General features: G+C 41.0%; 1 non-coding gene and 1 pseudogene across 1 annotated transcript; one reads left to right on the plus strand and one right to left on the minus strand.

The window, feature by feature from the left end:
- Positions 1-2,112, plus strand: part of LOC102490754 (cell division cycle and apoptosis regulator protein 1-like) — a 31,518-nt pseudogene extending 29,406 nt beyond the window's left edge.
- A 3,983-nt stretch (positions 2,113-6,095) lies between these two features.
- LOC114005808 (U6 spliceosomal RNA) lies at positions 6,096-6,197 on the minus strand. The gene has a single exon (XR_003547619.1). It is a non-coding gene; the product is annotated as a U6 spliceosomal RNA (small nuclear RNA).
- Between the last annotated feature and the right edge of the window lie 2,800 nt (positions 6,198-8,997).

An 8,997-nucleotide genomic window follows, 5' to 3' on the forward strand; every position in this document is an offset into this window, starting at 1 on the left:
TGCTGAACTGGGAGGAGATGTCAGCGGGGTCATTAGAGTCCCCAGTGCTGTAGAATGATTTTCTACTGTTATTAGGAGACTATCTATCACAGATACTATTCTCAAAGACTCCCTTTCACTTGGAAAGTGGGGATGTGCTCCAAAGAGCAATTCTCACTCTGGGCATGTGGAACAACAATCACAACTCCCTCCACCCCCTAAGAAAACTTGTCACCTTGTTGGATTAGCAGTGGTGCCTGCTAAATGCCCATGGAGTCTTTTGAGCCAGGAAACCACAGCACAGTTGTGATTCTGCAGACGTTGACTCAGAGAAGAGCAATAAAACATGAAATTTTCTCCAACTGACTATGTAGCCAGGAGTGAGACATAATGGGGAGAAAAACAATCTTCTTTGTCAGTTCTTCCCTCCATCATCCCTTTGTACCAGAGCTAAGGAACGGTTTATAAAACCAGTATCAGAGAGGCTTCTCTTCTTAAGGATGAGTTCTTCATTCTTTGCTCCTTTGACTTTTTAACCAACTAATGAATTACGCTATCCCTAGTGATTTTCAAATTTTTTTTCTTAAACAAATGTTTTTAAAAGTTATTTATTCAGGGCTGGCAGGTGGAGTGGTGGATGGGGGGCTGGACTCCCACATGGCCAACCACAGTTTGAGTCCCGGATCTGGTGGCTTGCTTTCTCACTTTCCCTTTCTTTCTCTCATTCTGTCTCTCTCTGGTCAACTTAAAATAAATAAATGAAATAAATAAAGTTAAATAAAGTAATTCTTAAAAAAGTTATTTATTCATCTCTTTTGTAAGAGAGAGAGAGACAGAGACAGAGACAAGCTGGCATTCCTAACAGGGTCCCCATATCACAGTTCACCTTTAGCTCCAGTTGGCCCAGATCATGGGCATGTGTACACCCCTGGCATATACAGGGAGGACCTGGGACCTGAACACCGGACCTTTTCCATGTGGACTTACCTGTGCATCATTGCACCACCACCTAACCCCCTGTCTCAGTGTTTTCATTAAATTATTCTTTCACTGCTGAAATACAAAGTAACTTTTGATAGTCTCATGTCCATTTGACAATTCAGAGAATGTTTTAGGTTGTACAAGTACTGACTTTGCTTCATAAGGTTTGATTCTCTAGTGATGGTTTATACTTTCATTTCACCCTTCCACAGTAGAGAAAACAAAACAAAACAAAACAAAATTGATTAGCTGGCAGATTTCCTTAAATGGGTCATCCAAGCAAACCTTAGAAAATGGCAGGCATGGAAATAGAGAGTTTCCATAGAGAGAGAGGATATTTTGGACATAGGATCCTTGCACATTCTTAATATATATATATGTATATATACACACACACACACACACACACATATATATATATATATCTTTTTTTTTAACAGTTTTTTTTTTGGCTTCTTTCTACCTTGAATGTCACTTGTCTTGAGGGAACACTTGTCCCTTGTGGTAAAGAAATGACTCAGGTGTTAAAATAGTTCTGAAAAAGTGGTGATCTTGCACTCACAGAAGATGGGGCTGTAACTGCAAGATTATGCTGGCAGAATTCTGATGGCTGTCAGCGGGCTTGCTCCTCGGAAGCAACCTCCCTGCAAGTTATGCCCACATCTCCTGTGCCAGCCAGAGTGTGGGTGTGAACGGGCTTTCTCACAAAAGCTGGCCGTAGTTTTCTGTTTCTGAAAATTTAGCCTTAGCTGTTTACTCTAGTTTCAGACATGATGATTTTCAAAACCAAACTTGGAATCTGCAGTGTCTTTTCTGCCCTTATTAAAATATAACATAACCTTGGCCATGACAGCCACACACACGCCCACATATATATTTATATTTCTTTTTTTTTAACAGTTTTTTTTTTGGCTTCTTTCTACCTTGAATGTCACTTGTCTTGAGGGAACACTTGTCCCTTGTGGTAAAGAAATGACTCAGGTGTTAAAATAGTTCTGAAAAAGTGGTGATCTTGCACTCACAGAAGATGGGGCTGTAACTGCAAGATTATGCTGGCAGAATTCTGATGGCTGTCAGCGGGCTTGCTCCTCGGAAGCAACCTCCCTGCAAGTTATGCCCACATCTCCTGTGCCAGCCAGAGTGTGGGTGTGAACGGGCTTTCTCACAAAAGCTGGCCGTAGTTTTCTGTTTCTGAAAATTTAGCCTTAGCTGTTTACTCTAGTTTCAGACATGATGATTTTCAAAACCAAACTTGGAATCTGCAGTGTCTTTTCTGCCCTTATTAAAATATAACATAACCTTGGCCATGACAGTTAACTTGTTTATCAGCAGTTCAAAAAGCCACTGAGATGGAGAGTAAGCTAATGGCAGTGACACCCAGTCAGTCAGCTTACACAGGGTAGTCACTATTGGTGCATTTATTTACAACCTGACTTTATCATTTCCGGCTTCTGTCTCTGCAGCTGCTTCCTTTTCTTTCCCCCTTGATGGCCACAGATCTCTGCTTATCATCCACTTGCATGCTGGCTTTGTCTGCTTCTTTGTCAGCCCCACTCTGAGTTGTTTCTACGGCAAGTGCAGCATTGTCAGGGACTAGTGGATAAGCTGCCTCGCCTGTTTCAGCCATTCTAGGCCTCCTTTGTCTTGCTTCTTTTCTGATAGTCTAATTTCACACACATTCTGACTAAGTACTCTTTTCAAATAAGCTGCCGATATTGGGTGTGCTATTGTTCCATGTGGCTGCCAGATTATTATTTTTTAAATGTATTCACTGCTTGGATTTATCATGTAAACTCCTATTGAAAACCATCGCCCCCGGGGAAGGATTTGAGCATTTGGGTAATTTCCTGAAATTCTCAAGTGTGTGTGTTTGTAGTGTCTTTTCTCCCCCTTCAGATGCATGCAGTCATGCCAGAGGAATCCATAAACAATATTGATTGCACAAAAGCACCAACTGCCAATCTTGATGCTCCCTCCTCATTCCCGGGGAGCGGAAGCGCTCCCTTTGCTCAGGGTTCAGAAGGAGCACACCATTTGTACTTGCATTTATCAGACTCCAATCTTCAGTAGATAGCCTACTAATTTTCTTGGTGTCAGCATTATGGCAGTTTGGGACTAAAAGCTGGAAAATTATTCTACCTGTGAAAACATGTGTTTCTCTTCCTCACTTGGCAGAGACATGCCTGAATGCCACAGTGCACATGAATGTGCTGGCTTTCACTTTTCCACTTGATCTGATCCTCTGTTTCATTTTAGGCCATTAATAAATGAAATTGTTTGGCAAGCCGGTTCTTTGCCTAAAATCTATGCAATGTGGCATCATTTAAAGATCGTTTTCCTTTCTTTTAGGGCTTTATCTTTTGAATAAATAATTCAGTTGAATAATCTCTGTGATCTGGGAAGTTAATTGACACCAAAAGATACTTTCTACTGTTGTAATGGAGCCCATTTTTGTATGGTCTTCACTCAGTTACTACGTAGTTCTTGATTTTTTGCTCTTGAGCCTTGTTTCCCAACAGATTCATTCTGTTCCCAAAGCCACAACCACATAACAGTGTGGTTCACATCTTGCTAATGTCTTTGGAATGCAGGGGTCAAGGTTATTATCCAAAGTTCATTTTTAAGAACTATGCTTGCTGTGGTCCTTTGGGAAGCTTTGTCTTACAACTGAAGCATGCATTCACATAAATACACATTCTCAAATCATCACTGACCTCTAAGAAGAGTCCAGCATTTCAAGTAATTGAACACTAATGTGATAATGTGATAAAAACCCTGTCGTTTTAGGACAGATGCTACGCTGGTAGCAGAATCTTGGATTAAACACAATTTTGGAATGACTCATACATTTTACTAATTTATAAGTGCAGTCTTCCTTGAAATCTCAATGTAAAGACCGTTTTTTTTTCTTTTTTTTTCTTTTTTTTGTAAAACCAGGTCACTTCAGTGTTTTTGTACAATTTAATAAATAATCTTTTGATGATTGCAGACATGTAAGACTAGCTATATTCAGAAACATCAGTTATGATGGTTTCCCAGATTGGTGTATCATCTTCAAAAATTACAAGGAGTTATTTGCATGCAACTGCTATCAAACCAGTAAGACAGCATTTATGCATCCATCATTTTCAGGATTGTTGGTAACTTGGGCATATTTCCCCCCAAAAACCTTGCCTCCTTGTGTCACAAGGCCCAACTCACTCATCTTCACCTCAATGACAGTACCTCTGGTGATAACACCCAAAGTTGTATATACTGGGGATGAGGGATTCTTCTTTAGACCGAGAACTGGCAGGCAAAAGGTGGCTTTCAATTCAGGATGTGTTATGTGGGCCTTCTTGAAACATAAGCCCATTGGCCTAATGAATCTTTCATATTTAGGTGGTTTTCTAGTAAAGCCATCTCCAACAAAGCAGACTTTTGTAAACTTCCTCTTCCATGCCTTCTTTCTCTTTTCTGTTTGAATAACTTTTAATACATCTGTTTCTCCCTGGGCTTGAACTTTGGGTAGAGGGACTTCCCATTTCCCCACTTTCTCTCTTCATTTTTGTTTAATCGTATTGGAAAGTGCTTCAGCTTGGAACTGTCCTTCTCTGATAAAACAGATAGGCAGGTACTGCTCCTCCTGGAGTCTTCATCCTTCTTCTGTTTGGTGTTCCTCTTCTCATGCATCTTAATAGTCTTTTTCATTTGTATTTTCTCAGCATGGCACTGTTTATGATAGAGCTTAGCCTTTAGACCAATTGTCTTTTTTGCCTTCTTTGAACATTCATGAGCCTCCCGGACTTTCCTTCTTTCTCTTTTTCTCATGGTAATCCAAACAGTATCCATAGTATTTACGATGGATGTAATTCAATATATTTGTTTTGTGGCATGGTGACGGCTGCTGAGTCGCCGGGAGCAGCCTCCCGAACACAAAGAAGTTGTCAACTTTCAGATAGCAGAGACCAACAAGCAGACGAAACGAGGTCTGAAATGGGAAAACAAGACTGGGATCTTGATATAGGAAAGTAAATATAACCTTGAAGTCAATGAAAATAAGGGATTGTTCACTGCATAGATGATCCTTAATATTTATCACTCTTCCCTCCCACATTTTCTGGCTTCTTATTCTCTTTGGAGTCTCACGTGAGAGACTATGAAGCCAAAAGCATAAACATGACTTCTGGAAGTTTGTATAGTACTAAACAATAAAGGCTTATCTGCACAGCTAACAAGAAACATTTGGACAGTAAATTCATTTAGAAACAGCATTAAACTACCCAAAATTTGCATGTACGATCTTGTAATGAGGTTAGCTAGGAGAGAATGGTGTGTGGTGGACAACTGGAAAAGAATTGTCATCCTCCCTGCCTCTGCTATAAGCTTCTGATACTTTGTGACTCTTCTGACCTGCAGAGAGTCACCCGAAGTGTGCATGGAATAACTACTTGAGACACAGAGATCTGAGTCAAGAGGGAGAGGGAGAGTCCATACCAGGTTTGTGCACACTAAGCCTCTCTTGTCCTTTGTATTTATTAGGGCAAAGGAAGAAGGAAAATTGTTTTTTAGAAAATCAGAAAAATAGGGGGATTTCCAGAACAGGTTGGTTTCACTTTCAACTGGGGTGGGGGAGATAAGACCAAATGACACCAGAGGCTGGACAGAACATCCTGGAATCTGGAAAAATACATTTATCAGATCACATACCCATTTAATGGCCTCCTGTTGCTTGCAAGCAGGAAGACCACATTCCCTGAGCATGCGTTCACTCAGAGTTCATAGATCCACAGTGTTCTGGAAGCATAGTGCTTCTGTTGTTCTCTTACAATGCTTAATGAGTCACTGTGGCCATTTTTTTTCACCTGGCCAGAGCCTGCCACCCCCTTTGTATTCTGTGGTCATATCTCACAGGACCCATCTGTCTATCACCAGGGGTGCTGACTTCAGCAGACTCTGGTAGTTTCCTTCACTGTGTCTATCGCACACTTCTGATTTTAACTCTTCCATATGCATAATCTCACTATAAGCTTATATAGAAAGGATACAAAACTGTATACAAAATAAAGGATACAAAACTACTGAAAAAAAAAAATCCCAAATCTGCAAAAGATGACTATGTTGGAAGAAAGTCATTGTGAGTATTTTGATCTTTGTACTTCTCTCTAGTTCCCGTTTTGTCGTGTATCTCCTTGCACAGGGGCTGTACTAATCTTCTCTGTATCATTCCAGTATTAGTGCATGTGCTGACAAAGCAAGCATTTTCCATTTACAGGCCATAAACATGTATTACTTTTATCACTTGAATACGTTTTTTCAAATATAAGTATATAAGCTATAGCTTCAAAACCCTCAAAACCAAATTAAAAAAACCTTATTACTTAGAAGACAAATTTATGATAAAAAATTATAATCATATGCCCCTTTTAAAATGTGATGAGGGTCAACCATGGTGGTGCAAGGGGGAAGGCAATGCTCTGCAATGCTGTGGCCGTTTGGAAAGGTCCCAGGTTCACATACCAAGGTCTCCCTGTCTGTGCCGGGCACACACGTGTATGCTTGTGACCCTGGCAGACTCTACTGGACATGGATTGTGGCCTAAAGACCTTATTGTGGATGCTTCTCTCTCTCTCTCTCTCTCTCGCTGTCTTTCTCTCTCTCTCTCATTCTTCTCTCATGGAAGAAACAAATAAATAAACTTTTAAAAAAGTGTAATGAGATAATTAAAAGGAAGACATGAGACCTTCAAGGGACTATTAATTTAACATTCTCAGTTGGTGTGAATTATGGATTTCATGTAACAAAGCAAGGTGATAGAGTGGGCTGGGTGTTGCCACTGGCTTTCTCTGACAGGTGAAGTGCAGCTAACTAGGTCTTTGGCAGAATCCACACTGCATGTTGCTGTAAAGGAGCATCGTAGTGGCCACAGTGGCATTCTCCAATGGGCATATTCGCTGAGTGATAACAGAAAACAGTCATGCTGGGAAGGAGGAAAGAACAAAGTGGGCAGAGCTGGTGCCCCAGATTCCGACTCTGCTGCTCTTCAGGAAATAGGAAGCTGACTGTGCTGGCTGTGCCAGATCCAAGAGGCCTCTCCAAGTCTTGCCCATCCTTACCCTGCTGGAGCTCTGCTCAGCACTGTCATGGGGAGCAACAGGAGCCTTTCCCATAGGGACGACCCACATTTCAAAAAATTCTATACAAAAGCATGATAGATATATAAGTTAGATTATATGTAAATGTCTTTATCATCTAATTCTTTTTTTATTCCACCTGGTAAAGTATTGCTTTCTATTTTCACATAAGAAATCTGACCCATGGCGATGCCGCAAACTGATAAAAGCACAAACTATGCTAGAAACTAAGTCTTTCACCAAGTCAGGGCACTGTTCACTAAATCATAGCTACATTTATTAAGGAAGCATCATTTTGTTTTTCTGATGCTGGGCTCTAGCAAACTACACTCAAATTTGCAAGCCCCAGGGTGCCTCTGCTGTGATGCAGAGGTGCCCTTGCAATGATTTTGCATATTCTGGGCCCACGTCTTCATGCCAGTTGTGGCTGTAGGTGCCAGTCACATAATGACAGCTAGCACACTTCATCTTTCACTTTATGCTTAAAGGCCTTTCTGCCACGTTACTGGGATGTGAGCAGGAACACAGCTACTCTGACTTACGAACTAGGGATGTTAACCTTAGGTGTTAACCCCTCTCCTGTCTCTTGTTCAGACAATCTATGTTCATTACAACTGACATGGCCCTTAGATGGTCCCCAGAGGGGTTATGTATACGTGAAACAAACAAACAAACAATGCATTCTAGTTATAACAGTAACATATGCTTATAGTAAAAAAGGTAATTTATAAAGAAAAGTACGAAGACTAAAATACTCAGAGATAATTATAGCTCAGTAATGTACGTTGGATTGGATTTCCCTTCTCTGTTTTATTCTCCCAAGTTATCCAGTTGGTCTCCAGTTAAAAATGGTTTCTTTAGGACATACTAAAGACTTTTATACTGATGATGCCACCTCTTAGAGTTATTCTGTTTTCTTCAAATATAGTATAGGAATAATTCTTGATATTTGTGTTGGAATTCATAGGTTTCAGTTTCTTTTCATTTCTTTTTCACAACCACATTTCCCTGTCTCCATGCCTAACAATTTAGACCAAGTCACCAACTTTTTTTGGCCTGTAGCATTATAATGGCCTTTATCTTGATCTCACTGCTTTTGCCTTTAATCCCTCTTTAGCCCCTGAATTTCCCCAAGTAATTTCATTTTCAACGCAGTAGCCAGAGTGTTCTGTTTAAGCAAAAATCAGGTCCTGTCATTCCTCTGTTCAAACCCTCTGATGGTTCTCCATCACACTCACGGTAAAAGTCTTTTTGGTCTTTTATTAGTCTAGGAAGCCTTACCTTGTCAATTTCCTTGTTACCTCTCTGACTTTGTCCTCTCCAACATGTGCTTACCTGCCTGGCCTTACTGGTCACCACCAGCCTCGCTGACCTTTTCTTTTTTTTTTTTTGGAGAGGTTTTTTCGCTATAGGGAGCGTGCGCTCGCCAGACAGACAGAGAGAGACAGAGACAGAAAGCGAGAAATCACCCCCCAGGGGGGGATGGTCATGCCGCAATCCCTTCTCCTCCATTCTCCTCTCGGGATTTTGGGCACGCATGCACACACAAGCACCCGGCGTGAGTTTTAAGCCACCGGGTCCAGGACGTGAACCGCAGTCGACTACGTGGGAGTCCAGCGACATAGCCATTACGCTAACTGCTGGTTCCCCCACGCTGACCTTTTTGCTGTTCTTTCAACATGGTAAGAATTCCCCTGCTTTGGGGCCTTTGTACTCAGGGTTTCATGTGCATGGAATGCTCATCCCTATATATCCATGTGGCTCACTCCTTCCTTTCCTCAGTTTTTGAGTCTGATATTATCCCTGTTTCATAGATAACAGAGTGGAGAGTACAGAAAGAATCTAGCAAGTTCATACAAATAGTAAATGGTAGAGTTAAATCTTAAACTTGTTTTTCTATCTCCAATAATGCTCATGTAGGGAA

Source organism: Tupaia chinensis, unplaced genomic scaffold, assembly GCF_000334495.1.
Source record: "Tupaia chinensis unplaced genomic scaffold, TupChi_1.0 Scaffold144511_1, whole genome shotgun sequence".
Taxonomy (NCBI): domain Eukaryota; kingdom Metazoa; phylum Chordata; class Mammalia; order Scandentia; family Tupaiidae; genus Tupaia; species Tupaia belangeri.